Below are 16,692 nucleotides of genomic sequence, written 5' to 3' on the forward strand. Positions count from 1 at the left end.
GGAAGAATTAATATTGTTAAAATACTTCCCAGGGCTTCCCTGGTGGCGCAGTGGTTAAGAATCCACCTGCCAATGAAGGGGACACGGGTTCGAGCCCTGGTCCAGGAGGATCCCACATGCCGTGGAGCAACTAAGCCCGTGTGCCACAACTATTGAGCCTGCACTCTGGAGCCTGCGAACCACAACTACTGAAGCCTGCACACCTAGAGAAAGCCCACGCACAGCAATGAAGACCCAACACAGCCAAAAATAAATAAATAATAATAATAATAATAATACTTCCCAAAGCAACCTATAGATTCAATGCAATCCCTATCAAAATTCCAATGGCATTTTTCATAGCAATAGAACTAACAATCCTAAAATTTGTATGGAACCACAAAGCATCATGGAAGCATCATGGTCCCTAATCTCAAACTGTATTACAAAGCTATAGTAATCAAAACAGCAGTATGGTATTGACAAGAAAACAGACACATCATGGGACTTCCCTGGTGGTCCAGTGGTTAAGACTCTGCACTTCCAATACAGGGGATGTGGGTTTGATCCCTGGTCGGGAGCTAGGCTCTCACATGCCATGTGGTGTGCCCCCCCCCAAAAAAAAGCCAAAAAACAGATACATTAATCAATGGAACAGAATAGAGAGCCAAGAAATAAACCCACACATATATGGTCAATTTTATGACAAAGGAGCCAAGAATATACAATGGGGAAAGGACAGTCTCTTCAATAAATGGTGTTGGGAAAACTGTACAGCCACATTCAGAAAAATGAAACTGGACCACTATCTTACACCATACACAAAAATTAACTCAAAATGGATGAAAGACTTGAACATAAGACCTGAAGCCAAAAAAGTCCTAGAAGAAAACATAGGTGGTTAATTCCTTGACATCAGTCTTGGCAACGAGTTTTTGGATTTGACACCAAAAATGAAGGCAACAAAAGCAAAACTCAACAAGTGGGGCCACATCAAAAAAGCTTCTGCACAGCAAAGGAAACCATTAACACAAAGAAAAGGCAACCTACCAAATGGGAGAAAATATTTGCAAATCATATATCTGATCAGGAGTTAATATCCAAAATATATGAAGAACTCATACAACTCAATAGCAAAAAAACAACAATCTGATTTTAAAAATGGACAGGTAATCTGAAAAGACATTGTTCCAAAGAAGACATTCAGATGGCCAACAGGTACATGAAAAGGTGCCCAGCATCACTAGTCATCAGGGACATGCAAATCAAAACCACAATGAAATATCACTTCATACCTGTTAGAATGAGTGTTATCAAAAAGACAAGAAATAACAAGTGTTGGCAAGGATATAGAGAAAAGGGAACCCTTGTGTACTGTTGGTGGGAATGTAATTTGGTACAGCCACTATGGAAAACAGTATGGAGGTTCCTTTAAAAATTAAAAATAGGATTACCATATGATCCAGCAATTCCACTCCTGGGTATTCATGTGAAGAAAACAAAAACACTAACTTGAAAAGATATATGTACCCCATTGTTCACTGCAGCATCATTTATAATAGCCAGGACAGGGAAACCACCTAAATCTTCATCAACAGATAGATGAATAAAGAAAAGGGGGGGGGGGTGCTGTGTGCACACGTGTATAATTCAGCCATAAAGGAAGGAAATCTTGCCACTGCAATGACATGGATGGACCTTGAGGGCATTATGCTAAGTGAAATAAACAGAGAAAGACAAATACTGTATGATCTCACTTACATGTGGAATCTAAAATACAAACCAAAAAACAGCTCATAGATGAAGAGAACTGATTTCAGGTTCGTAGAGGTGGAGGATGGGGTGTGTGTGTGTGTGTGTGTGTGTGTGTGTGTGTGTGTGTGTGTGTGTGTGTGTGTGTGTGTGTGTGTGTGTGTGTGTGTGAGAATGGGTGAAGGAGATCCTAAGATTAAAAATTCCAGTTGTAAAAAACTACAATGAGCTATCATCTCACACCAGTCAGAATGGACATCATCAAAATATCTAGAAACAATAAATGTTGGAGAGGGTGTGGAGAAAAGGGAACCCTCTTACACTGTTGATGGGAATGTAAATTGATACAGCCACTGTGGAGAACAGTATGGAGGTTCCTTAAAAAACTACAAATAGAACTACCATATGACCCAGCAATCCCACTACTAGGCATATAACCTGAGAAAACCATAATTCAAAAAGAATCAAGTACCAAAATGTTCATTGCAGCTCTATTTACAATAGCCCAGAGATGGAAACAACCTAAGTGTCCATCATCGGATGAATGGATAAAGAAGATGTGGCACATATATACAATGGAATATTACTCAGCCATAAAAAGAAATGAAATTGAGCTATTTGTAATGAAGTGGATAGACCTAGAGTCTGTCATACAGAGTGAAGTAAGTCAGAAAGAGAGAGACAAATACCGTATGCTAACACATATATATGGAATTTAAGAAAAAAAATGTCATGAAGAACCTATGGGTGAAACAGGAATAAGGACACAGACTTACTAGAGAATGGACTTGAGGATATGGGGAGGGGGAAGGGTAAACTGTGACAAAGCGAGAGAGAGGCATGGACATATATACACTACCAAATGTAAGGTAGATAGCTAGTGGGAAGCAGCCGCATAGCACAGGGAGATCAGCTTGGTGCTTTGTGACCACCTGGAGGGGTGGGATAGGGAGGGTGGGAGGGAGGGAGACGCAAGAGGGAAGAGATATGGGAACATATGTATATATATAACTGATTCATTTTGTTGTGAAGCTGAAACTAACATACAATTGTAAAGCAATTATACTCCAATAAAGATGTTAAAATGAAAAAAAAATTCCAGTTGTAAAATAAATAAGTCATGAGCATATAAGTTACAGCATAGCCACTATACTTGCATATTTGAAAGTTGTTAAGAGACTAGATCTTAAAAAGTTCTCATCACAAGAAAAAAAATTGTAACTACGTATGGTGATGTAACTAGACTTATTGTGGTAATCATTTTGCAATATATACAATTTTTGAATTATGTTTTATACCTGAAACTAATAATAATGTTATATGCCAGTTATACCTCAAAAAAAAAAAAAAAACCCTCAAGAGATTGGCACTTAGATGCATCCTAGCCAAACTGTCAAAAAACAAAAGAATCTTGGAAGGAGCAAGACAAAGCAGTGAAAAAGCCTCAATAAAATTAACAGTTGACTTCTCCTTAGAAACAGTGGAAACCAGAAGTCATACTGGGATGACATACTAAAAAGGCTGACTGTAACCAAGAATTCTATACCCAGTAAAGCTATCCTTCAAAAACAAGAAAAAATAAGATATTTTCAGATAAATAAAAACTAAGATAATTTGTCTCCATCAGACTTGCCCTACAATGCTAAAAGAATCCTTCAGGCTGAAATGAAATAAAACTAGACTTAAATTCACATGAAAAACAGCTCCAGTAAAGGTAAATACACAGGTAATATAAAAGTATAAATGTATTTTGGTTTATAATTCAGTTTTCCTATCTGATTTAAAAGATAACTGCATTAAGAATTAATTTAAACACTGTTGATGGGCTTATAATGAATAAAGATATAATTTATATGACAATAATAGTACGGGGGAGAGGGGAGACTGGGCTATATAGAAACTTTTGAAATAGAAATTAAGTTGATAGTTATCTAAGCTAAAATGCTAACTTGTAATCTCCAGGGCAACCACAAAGGAAATAATTCAAAAAACCTATAGTAGAAGAAACAAACAAACTTAAATGGTATACTCAAAATTATCTACCTAACACAAAAGAAAGGAGTAAAGGAAGACTAAGAAAAACAATAAAGGCATGAGACAGACAGAAAACAAATAGCAATTTAAAAAAATAGCAAAATTGCAGACATAAATCCTATATTATCAGTCATTACGCTAAATGTAAATGGACTAAAGATGCCTATCAGAAAGCAAAGGTTAGGAGAATGAGTTTTTCCAAAAAAAGTCCAACTGTATGTTGTCTATAAAAGACATGCTTCAGATACAAGGACACAAATAGGTTGAAAATAAAAGGACAGAAAAAGAAATTCCACACAAACAGTACTCAAAAGTGCTGGAGTGGCTGTACTATATCAGGCAAAATAGATTTTAAGACAAAAACTGTTACTAAAGACAGAGAAGGGCATTCTATAATGATGAAAAGTCAATCCATCAGGAAGATATAACAATTATAAACATATATGCACCTAACAATAGATATCTGAATACAAAATATATGAAGAAAAACTGACAGAATTAAAGGAAGAAGTAGACCATTTCAACAGTAATAGTTGGAGACTTCATCACCCCACTTTCAATAATGGACAGAATACATAGAAGATCAACAAGGAAGTAGAAGACTTGAACAAAACTATAAACCAACTAAACCTAACAGACACCTGTAGTACACTTCATGTACAAAAGCAAGACACACATTCTTCTCAAGTGACATGGAACATTCCCCAGAACAGACCATATGTTATGCCATAAAACAAGTCTCAAAAAATTTGAAAAGATTGGAATTGTAAAAAATATGTTCTCCTACCACAATGGAGTGAGATTAGGAATCAGTAACAAAGAATTTGGGAAAGTCACAAATATGTGGAAATTAAAAGATACACTATTAAATAACTAATAGGTCAAAGAAGAAATTGCAAGGGAAAAGACAAAAGATTTTGAGATAAATGAAAACGCAACACCCAAAACTTACGGGATGCAGCGACAACAGTGCTTGAAGGGAGGTTTACAGCTGTAAATGCCTCCATTTAAAAAAGAAAAGTGATCTCAAATCAATAACCTAACCTTCCTACTACAGAATGAATGTTTGTATCCCCCCAAATTCATATTTGAAACTTAATCACCAATATGATGGTATTTGGAGGTGGTGCCTTTGGAAGATTATTAGGTCATTAGGGTGGAGCCCTAGTGAATGGGATTAGCGCCCTTATAAAAAAGACCCCAGAGTGCTTCCCTTGCCCCTTCTACCATGTGAGGATACAGCAAAAGGATGGCCATCTCTGAACCAGAAAGCTGGCCCTCCCCATACACCAAATCTGCCAGTGCCTTGATCTTGGACTTCCCAGCCTCCAGAACTTTGAGAAATAAGTTATTCTTGTTTAAGTCACCCTCTAGTATTAAAAATACCAGTCTATGGTATATTTTTTAACAGCAGCCCGAATCCGTTAAGACAGAAATAAGTACCAAGAGTAAGGTGTGCTATAACAACCCAGAGAATATAAAAATGGCCAATAAGCACATAAAAAGATGTCCAACATCAGTAATCTTCAGGGAAATGCTAAGCAAAGCCATGATTAGGTATCACTTCACATATGTTAGGATGGCTATCAAAAAAATAGAAAATGTGTTGATGAAGATGTGGAGAAACTGAAACACTTGGGCACTGTTTGTGGAAATGTAAAATGGTGTAGCCACTATGACAGTTCCCCAAAAATTAAAAATAGAATTACCATATATGATCCAGCAATTCCATTTCAGGGTCCATATCCAAAAGAACTGAAGTCATGAGGTCATACTGATATAAACAAGTACTTAATTAGATAAATGAAAGAGGGATAAGGAACAGCTCTTCTTTATAGTAGAATTACAAATGACAAATGTAGAAGAGGCAAATAGAAAAATCACCATTAGGCAAATACCACAGTAAAAATTATTTCAGACAAGATCCACTGATGGGTGCTAATATTAGTGGGCACAAATTTGAAAAGAAACAGAATTTATATAGTCTCAAACTATCAATATATTTATTAACTAAAAAGAGAAAGTAACTTTATAGTGGAGAAACTTCGTAGAAACCAGTTTAACCAAGTGACAAAGGTCAACATCACCAAAATAAGACATACTGGCATCATGAATCCTGTGATGTGCACTGAGGACACAATTTCATTTCTGTGATATTCTTGCCAAAAAATTTTTAACTTCATTTCAGTTATGAGAAAACATCAAGATTGGAATTGAGGAACATTTGACAGCATAACTGATCAATACTGAAAAGTGTCATAGGTTATGAAGGACAAGAAAAACTAAAGAACTGTTACAGACTGCAGAAGACTAAGGAGAACTAATAACTAAATACAATATGGGTTCCTGAGTTAGATCTTGGAACAGGAAAAGGACATTAGTGGGAACACTGTTGAAATCAGAATAAGATCTAGGGACTCTAAAGAGTCCACCTTCCAATGCAGGGGCTGTCGGTTTGATCCCTGGTCAGGGAACTAAGATCCCACATGCTGCAGGGCAACTAAGCCCACGTGCCACAACTATTGAGCCCATGTGCCTCAACCAGAGAGGCCACACAGTCTGGAGCCCGCATGCCACAACTAGAGAGAGAAAACCTGCAAGCCACAACTAGAGAGAAGCCCAGGCACTGCAATGAAGAGCCCACGCGCTGCAACTAAGACCCAACACATCCAAGAATAAAATAAATTAATTAATAAAAATAGAATAAGGTCTGTAGTTTACCCGATACTAGTAAACCAATTTAATTTTTCTGTTTTTTATAATTGCACTATGATTATTGTATACAATATGATATACACACACAGATTGTTGTGTGAATTATTTGCATAAAACATGTCTTTCACAGTAGGTTGAATATTTACAAAGGCAAAGATTTCATTTTTAGTTTAGGAATAAAGTACTTATACTGAGGTGTTATCGGTGTCAGGTCAAAGAGGTGCAAGGTTAGTGTTTCCTTCTCATTGCTTGTCTCTTTAATAAATTCTCTACATTAAAAACACATATTCCAAGTAAAAACAAGGGAATGAACACATAAACTCCCACCTGATAACCCGGTAAGATGAGAGTAACTGAATCTTTAAAAGGTTTAAACTCACCAAAATGGGAGAAAGGAACAATAGCAACAGCAGTTTAAAGGGTAGAAAGCAGGCTGACAGCAGACAGACTACTTGGATGACCCCCCAAAACTGAATCCTAAGCCAGCCATAGAGATGGTGAGACCTATTCTGATGTATAGATTCCTCAAATGCTCAGGAACAGGCAGAAGACCAAGTACCTCTGGATGGGGAGTGGTTAAAATAAGTTGGAACTTGGTTTAAGGAGCAGTTAAATCCCCATTTCCACTCCTCAAAGATGAGTGACCCCACTCCAGCAGAAGATGGAAGTATTTTTTTCTCTGGAGAGGGTATCTAGACCAAGAAACACTAGGCACAGTTGAGAGGGGCCTAGCTGTGCTAAAATCAGGGCACTAAGTGAATAATTAACAGATGCTGGGACCCCCATGCCCAGCCCTCTACGCACCCTTGGCTGCCAAAATGCTGTCAGCCAGGCTGGAGACATGGCGATTCTATTCTGGGGAAGTTGCACCTGCCACAAAATGACCTAAAGAAGCTTGTATGGGAAGGCCCCCAATGAAACAACAAGCCAATGGCCCTCTAGTGAACACCACCACCACTACCACCACACACACACACACACACACACACTCTCTCTCTCTCTCTCTCTCAAGGCTTTCAATCTACTGTTAGTCTTCCACTCTTAAATATGATCAGGGAATCCCAGATCACATGATATCCAAGGAAAGTCCATAACATGAAAGAAAAAGATTAAAATAAATTTAAAAGAAAAAACATGGAGGAAATAGAGACTATGTATGGAGAAGGAAATTTAAAAAAAATACCAATTATCAGTAAAAATTTCAGATTGCTAAGAAAAGATATTCATCAATGAAATAAGAACTTGATGCAATTAGACACATGCATATTCAGAGAAAAGTATAACACCCTTGGGATGGAAGCTAATGTTATGGAAATATCCCAGAGAAGAGAAAATTTTTGAATAAAAAATAAGAGAAAAAGATAAAATTAGAGCACTAGTCCATGAGGTATATAATCCAAAAAATGGTAGTTCCAATAAGAGGGAAGAGATAGAACAGAGGAAAAAGTCATAAAACATTTAAAAAATATCCCAATCTAAGTGTGAATATAGAAATATCTTCTTATAAAAAGTGAGAAAAAGCAAGGTACAAAATGTATATAGGATGCTACCTCATGTGTAGAAACAAGATAAAAATAAGACCATATATTCATAGTTGCTTATATAAACTCAGGATACACCAAAAAATTAATAAAAATAGTTATTTGGGGGGAGGGTGCTGAGGCATTTCACTGAATTTTTTCATATATTTCATTTTGATTTTTGAGCCATGTAAATGGAATACCTATTCAAAATTAGAAGTAAAAATAAAATTACTCTGCAGGAACCAGTGTTGTGGTAGGGAAACTTGAACTATAACTGATGAGTTGCTGGAGACTCAGCATGCTCAAGTCTGAGAGATAAAAACTCCAGCGGACCCAGTCATGGGGGGCACACTTTTGTGAGTTTTGCCTCCAGGATCTCACCAGGTCCTCACAGTGAATATCAGAGAAAAGTCACCTCATGCTTCAGGCAGGGGGAAGGGAAATGAAATATTTTGAAACATGCCAGAGCATTCTATTCTGCTTAACAAGTCTGCCCTCAGGAGAAACTATTTTATTTTTGGCTGCGTTGGGTCTTTGTTGCTGCGCACGGGCTTTCTCTAGTTGTGGCGAGCAGGGGCTACTCTTCATTGCAGTGTGCAGACTTCTCATTGCGGTGGCTTGTCTTGTTGCAGATCACTGGGCTCTAGGCACGTGGGCTTCAGTAGTTGTGGCACATGGGCTCAGTAGTTGTGGCTCGCGGGCTCTAGAGCGGAGGCTCAGTAGTTGTGGCGCACGGGCTTAGCTGCTCTGCGGCATGTGGGATCTTCCCGGACCAGGGCTCAAACCTGTGTCTCCCACGTTGCCAGGCAGATTCTTAACCACTGCACCATAAGGGAAGCCCAGGAGAAACTATTTAACTAAAGCCTAACCTGCTGGAGTTTTATCAGAGCCTGACTGGCCTAAGAGAAGAGAAACACCCAGCTCCAGCTGGCTCTAGCCATTCTGTCCCACTGAAGGGTGAGGGGACTTAGAGGCATGTGTGAAGTTCATAGTCCAAAGGGACAGGCTCACTAAAAGACTAAGACCTACTACTCATAGGACTACAGAAAACTACGCCCCCAACATACACAATTTACCATCACATTAATTAAGGCATATTTACAGCAGTTCTTTTTACCCAATACATTATATCTGGCTATCAAGAAAAAATTATGACATACTAAAAGGCAAAAGGCACAGTTGGAAGAGACAGAGCAAGCAAGACAACCAGACTGAGACATGGCAGGGATGTTGAGATTATCAGACCAGGAATTTTAAACAACTATAAGATGCTAAAGGCTTTAATGGATAAAACAGACAAGATGCAAGAATGGATGGGCAATGTAAGTAGAGAAAAGGAAATTATAAGAATGAACCAAAAAAAAAATGCTAGAGATCAAAAACAATGAGAAAAAATGTCTTTGTTTTGCTTATTAGTAGACTGGACGCAGCTGAGAAAAGAATCTCTGAACTTGAGGATATCTCATTAGAAACCACCAAAATTGAAAAAAGCAAAGGGAATAAAAGAGAGAGAGAAAAAAAGAACAAAATATCCAATAACTATGGGACAACTACTAAAGGAGTAACATAAGTATAATCAGAATTCCAGAAGAAGAAAAAGAGAAGGAACAGAAGAAATATTTGAAACAATAATGATGGAAAAATCCCCCATATTAATGTCAGACACCAAACCACAGATCCAGGAAGCTCAGAGTACACTGAGCAGGATAAATGCCCCACCCCCAACCCCTCTCTCCAAATACACGTAGGCATATCATTTTCAAACTACAGAAAGTCAAAGATAAAAAGCTCTATTTATTCATAGAAACCAAGACATGGAAACAACCTAAATGTCCATTGACAGATGAATGGATAAAGAAGACGTGGTACATATATACAATGGAATACTACTCAGCCATAAAAAAGAACGAAATAATGCCATTTTCAGCAACATGGATACAACTAGAGATGATCATACTAAGTGAAGAAAGAGAAAGACAAATACCATATGACATCACTTATATGTAGAATCTAAAGTATCCTGTGATAAGCCATAATGGAAAAGAATATGAAAAAGAATATGTATAACTGAGCCACTTTGCTGTACAGCAGTAATTAACACAACTTTGTAAATCAACTATATTTCAATTTAAAAAAACTCTAAAAGAAGCTGGGGTGGGGGTGGGGGAGGGATGCCTTACCTATAGAAGAATAAAGATAACAATTACACTTGTTTCTCTTCAGAAATCATGCAAGCAAAGAGTGGAGTGAAATATTTTAAATGTTAAGAGAAAAAAAGAAAACACACCACCAACCTAAAATTCTGTACCCTGAAAAATTATCCTTCAGAACTGAAGGAGAAATGAAGACTTAACTCAAGTAAAAATTAAGGGAATCTATTGCTAGTCGACTGAACTTGTAAGAAATGACAAAAGAAATCTTTAGGGAGAAGGAAAATGATAAAACTCAGATCTGCATAAAGAAAGAAGGAATAAGTGAAGGTAAAATAAAAAACATTTATTTTTTCTTATTCATAATTGATCTCATAATAATTTGTTCAAAATAATAATGGCAACAATGTATTTGATTATATATGCTTTTATATAAATAAATAAATATCAATACACACACACACACACACACACACACACACAGTTGGTCCTCCATATCCACAAGTTCTGCACCCATGGATACAGAGGGCTGACTGTAAGGGACTTCAGCATCTGTGAATTTTTGTATCTGCAGAGGGTCCTAGAACCAATCCCCTGTGGATACTGAGGGATGACTGCACACATATATAAACATACATGCTTATGTATAAGTGAAATGAATGACAACAATGAAACAAGACGGAAGAGAGGAATCAGGATTATTTTGTTATTATAAGGTACTCACACTACCCATGAAGTGGTATAGTGTTATTTGAAAATGAACTTGGATTAATTGTAAATACATACTGCCAACTCCAGGGCAATCACTAAAAGAAAATAAAAAGTATAACTAATGTGTTAATAAAAGAGAGACAACTGAAGCATGTAAAATAATTAAAACCACAAAAGGCAGAAAAAAAGTGAAAGGCAAAAATAGCAACAAAGAACAAGGAACACATAGAAAACAGTAACAATTACGGTAGACAGTAATTTAACTATATCAATAATCCTTTTGAACATCAATGGCCTAAATGCACCAATTATTTCAGAGTAGGTCAAGAAACAAGACCTAAGTATTAATCTACTTTAAATATAAAGACATAAATAGAATAAAAGAAAATTGATGGAGAAAGATATACTATGATAACAGTAACCAAAAGAAAGCAGGAGTAGCGATATTAATACTAATAATGTGTTAATTTCAGACAGAACAGACTTCAGACCAGGGAAAGTTATCAGGGATAAAAAAAGGCATTACATAATGATAAAAGAGTCAATTCTCCAAGAAGACATATCCATCCTTAATGCGTTTGCCTCTAACAACAGAGGATCAAAATGTATGGGGCAAAAACTGATAGAACTGCAAAAAGAAATAGATGAATCCAGTATTATAGCTAGGAGACTTCAACACCCCTCTATCAGAAATGGAAAGATTCAGCAAGCAGAACTTCAGTAAGGACATAGTTGAATTCAACAGTACCATCAATCAACTGGATTAATAAATATCTATAGACTACTTCATCCAACAACAGCAGAATGTATATTCTTCTCAAGCTCGCACAAAAAGTTCACGAAGAACACCAAGACACCAATGCCTGCTGTCCTACCACAAGGAAATTAAACTAGAAATCAATAACAGAAAGAAAGCTGGAACACCTCCCCCAACTATATGGAGATTAAACAAAATATGTCTAAATAACTTATGGGTTAAAGAAGAAATCTCATGAGAAATTGAACAATATTTTGAACTAAATGGATATGAAAACATAACATCAAATTTTGTGGGATGTAGTGAAAGCAGTGCTTAGAGGAATATTTATAGCAATGAAAACATACAGTAGAAAAGAAGAAAGATCTAAAATCAATCATCTAAGCTTCTACCTTAGGAAATTAGAAAAAGAAGAGCAAATTAAATCCAAAGTAAGCAGAAGAAAAGAAATAATAAGAATTAGAACAGAAATCTATGAAATTGAAAACAGGAAATCAATAGAGAAAATCAACAAAATCAAAAGCTGGTTCTTTGAAAAGATCAATAACATCAATAAGCCTCTAGCCAGGTGAACTAAGGAAAAGGAGAGGACTCAAATTACTAATAACATAAATGAAAGAGCGACATCACTATAGATCCTATGGACATTAAAAGGATAATAAAGGAACAATATGAACAACCCTATAGTGCTCGCTTTGGCAGCACATATACTAAAATTGGAACAACCCTATGGCTACAAATTTGATAACCTAGATGAAAATGGACCAATTCCTTGAAAGATACAATCTGCCAAAACTCACACAAGAAGAAACAGGCAATCTGAATAGGCCTATATCTATCAAAGAAATTGAATAATACTTAATAACCTTCCAAAATAGAAAGCACCAGGCCCAGAATTCATGGGGAATTCGACAAAATGTTTAAGAAAGAAATTAAATAAATTATCTACAATATCTTTCAGAACATGGAACTAGAGAAAATACTTCCTAACTCATCCTATGAGGCCAGCATTACCCTAATAACAAAACAGACAAAGATATTACAAGAAAAAAAGTACCAATCAATATCTGTGATAAAATGCAAAAATCCTCAACAAAATATTAGCAAACTGAATGCAAAAAAGGAACCAAAGAATTGTACAGCACCACCTAGTGGGATTTATCCCAGATATGCCAGGCTGCTTCATATTCAAAAATCAATTAATATAATCCATCACATCAACAGGCTAAAGAAGAAGAATCACATGATCATACTAATAGATACAGAAAAAGCATTTTATAAAATCCACCACCCATTCATGATAAAACCTCTCAGTAAACTAAGAATAGAGGGGAACTTCCTCAATTTGATAAAGAATATCTACAAAAACCTATAGTTAACATCATACATCATGGTGAGAAACTTGAAGCCTTCCCACGAAGATCAGAAACAAGGCAAGGATATCTCCAATCACCACTGCTTTTCAATGTCATACTAGAAGTCCTAGCTAATGCAACAAGACAAGAAAAGGAAATAAAAAGAATACAGATTAGGAAGAAAGAAAGAAAGCCTTGTTGATGACATGAGAGCCTAAGTATAAAATCCAAAAGGATCAACAGAAACTCCTGAAACTAATAAGTGATTATAGCAGGGTTGCAGGATATAAGTTTCATACACAAAAGTCAATCACTTTCCTATATACCAGCAATGAACAAGTGGAATTTGAAATACTGTTTACAGTAGTACCCCCAAAATGAAATACTTAGGTATAAATCTAACAAAATACATATGAGATCTATATGAGGAAAACTACAAAATTCTGATGAGAGAAATCAAAGAACTAAGCAAACAGAGAGATAATCCATGTTCATGGATAGGAAGAATCAATACTGTCAACATGTCAGTTCTTCCCAACTTGGTCTATGGATTCAAGCAATCCCAATCAATATTCCAACAAGTTATTTTGAAGATATTAACAAGATTATAAAATTTATATGTAGAGGCAAAAGATCCAGAATATTGAAGAAGAACAAAGTTGGTGGACTGACACTACCCAACATCAGGACTTATTATAAGGCTACAATAATCAGGACAGTGTGGTATTAGTAAAAGAATAGACAAATAGATCAATGGACTAGAACAGAGAGCCCATAAATAGACCCATATAAATATAGTCAACTGATCTTTGGCAGAGGAGCAAAGGGAATACAATGGAACAAAGATAATCTTTTCAACAAAAAACACAGGAACTGGACACCCGCTGGCAAAAAATAAATAAATAGGGCTTCCCTGGTGGCACAGTGGTTAAGAATCTGCCTGCCAACGCAGGGGACATGGGTTCAATCCCTGGTCTGGGAAGATCCCACATGCCATGGCGGAGCAACTAAGCCTGTGCACCACAACTACTGAGCCTGTGCTCTAGAGCCCATGAGCCACAACTACTGAGCCCACGTGCCACAACTACTGAAGCCCATGCGCCTAGGGCCCATGCGCCTAGGGCCCGTGCTCCACAACAAGAGTAGACCCCGCTCTCCGCAACTAGAGAAAGCCCGCACGCAGCAACGAAGACCCAACACAACCAAAAATAAATAAAATTTTAAAAAATAAAAAATAAAATTTTATATATATATATATATATGAATCACAGACCTGAATGTAAAACACAAACCTATAAAACTTCTAGAAGATAGCATAGGAGAAAATGTAGATGACTTTGGGTTTGGTGATGACTTTTTACATGCAACACCAGAGGCATGCAGAGGCATGATCCATGAAAGAAATAATTGATAAACTGGATTTCATTAAAATAAAAAATTTCTGCTTTGAAAAAATACTCTCAAGAGAATGAAGACAAGCCAGAGACTGGGAGAAAATATCTGTAAAAGACATCAGATAAAGGACTGTTATCCGATATATACTTAAAACTCAACAATAAGCAAATGAACAGCCCAATTTTTTTTTTTTTTTTTTTTTTTTTTTTTTTTTTTTTTGCGATACGCGGGCCTCTCACTGTTGTGGCCTCTCCCGTTGCGGAGCACAGGCTCTGGACGCGCAGGCTCAGTGGCCATGGCTCACAGGCCCAGCCGCTCTGCGGCATGTGGGATCTTCCCAGACCGGGGCACGAACCCGTGTCCCCTGCATCGGCAGGCGGACTCTCAACCACTGTGCCACCAGGGAAGCCCGAACAGCCCAATTTTAAAAAGAGGTCAAAGACCTTAACAGACACCTCACCCAAGAAAATACACAGACGGCAAGTAAGCGTATGAAAAGCTACTCCACACCATATATCATCAGGAAAATGTAAATTAAAACAACAGTGAGATACCATTACATACCCATTTGGTCAAAATCCAAAACACTGACAACACTAAATTCTCACGAAGATGTGAAGCAACAGGAACTCTCATTCACTGCCGGTGGGAATGCAAAATGGTACAGTCACTTTGGAAGACACTTTGACAGTTTCCTACAAAATTAAACATACTCTTACCATATGATCCAGTGTTTGCATCCTTTGGTACTTATGCAAATTGAAAACTTACGTCCACACAAAAATTTGCACATGGATGTCTATAGCAGTTTTACTCATAACTGCCAAAACTTGATGCAACCAAGATATCCTTCTGTAGATAAGTGGATAAATAAACTTGGTACACCCAGACAACAGAATATTATTCCATGCTAAAAAGAAATGAGCTGTCAAGCCATGAAAAGACATGGAAGAAACATAAATGCATATTACTAAGTGAAAAAAGCCAATCTGAAAAGGTTACATAATGTATGATTCCAACTATATGATTCTGGAAAAGGCACAACTATGGAAAAAGTAGAAAGATCAGTGGTAGCCACAGGTTAGGAGTAAAGATAGGGTGAATAATAGGTGGAGCACAGAGGATTTTTTAGTGCAATGAAACTACTCTCTCTCTCTCTCTCTATATATATATATATACACACACACACACACACACACACACACACATATATGGCAATGGATATATGACATTACACATTTGTTAAAACCCATAGAACGTACAACACAAAGAATGAACCCTAAGGTAAACTATGGACTCTGGGTGATACTGATGTGTTCCTGTAGGCTCATCAATTGCACCACTCTGTTGGGGGATGTTGATTATGTATATGTGGGGTTAGGGAGTATATGGAAACTCTCTGTACTTTCTACTCAATTTTGCTATGAATCTAAAAAAAAATCTATTTTTTTAAAAAAGGAATGGCTTTACAATAATTTTTTAAATAAAATAAGAACAGAGGTTTAAAAAATTTTTTTTAATCAGAATGGCCATCATCAAAAAGTCTACAAATAATAAATGCTGGGGAGGGTGTGGAGAAAAGGGAACCCTCCTACACTGCTGATGGGAATGTAAACTGGCGCAGCCACTATGGAAAACTAAAAATAGAGTTATCATATGATCCAGCAATCCCAATCCTGGGCATATATCCAGAAAAGACAAAAGCTAATTTGAAAAGATACATGCACCCCAATGTTCATAGCAGCACTACTTACAATAGCTAAGACATGGAAGCAACTGAACTGTCCATGGACAGATGAATGGATAAAGAAGATGTGGTGTATATATACAATGGAATACTACTCAGCCATAAAAAAGGATGAAATAATGCCATTTGCAGAACATGGATGGACCTAGAGATTATCATACTAAGTGAAGTAAGTCAGAGAAAGACAAATATTATGACATCACTTAAATGTAGAATCTAAAATACAGTACAAATTAACTTATTTACAAAACAGGAACAGACTCACAGACATAGAAAACCAACTTATGGTTACCAAAGGGAAAGGAGGGAGAGGGATAAATTAGGAGTATGGAATTAACAGATACACACTACCATATATAAACTAGATAAACAACAAGGATTTACTGTAGAGCACAGGGAACTATATTCAATATCTTTAAATAACTTATAAGGAAAAGAATTTTTTTTTAAGATTACATATACAACCAAATCACTTTGCTGTACATCTGAAACTAACACAATATGGTAAATCAGCTATATTTCAATAAAAAAGTTTTTTAAAGAAAGAAAATTTCCCAGAACTTAGTGACATGTT

The sequence above is a fragment of the Globicephala melas genome, chromosome 3 (genome assembly GCF_963455315.2).
Source record: "Globicephala melas chromosome 3, mGloMel1.2, whole genome shotgun sequence".
NCBI classification, from domain to species: domain Eukaryota; kingdom Metazoa; phylum Chordata; class Mammalia; order Artiodactyla; family Delphinidae; genus Globicephala; species Globicephala melas.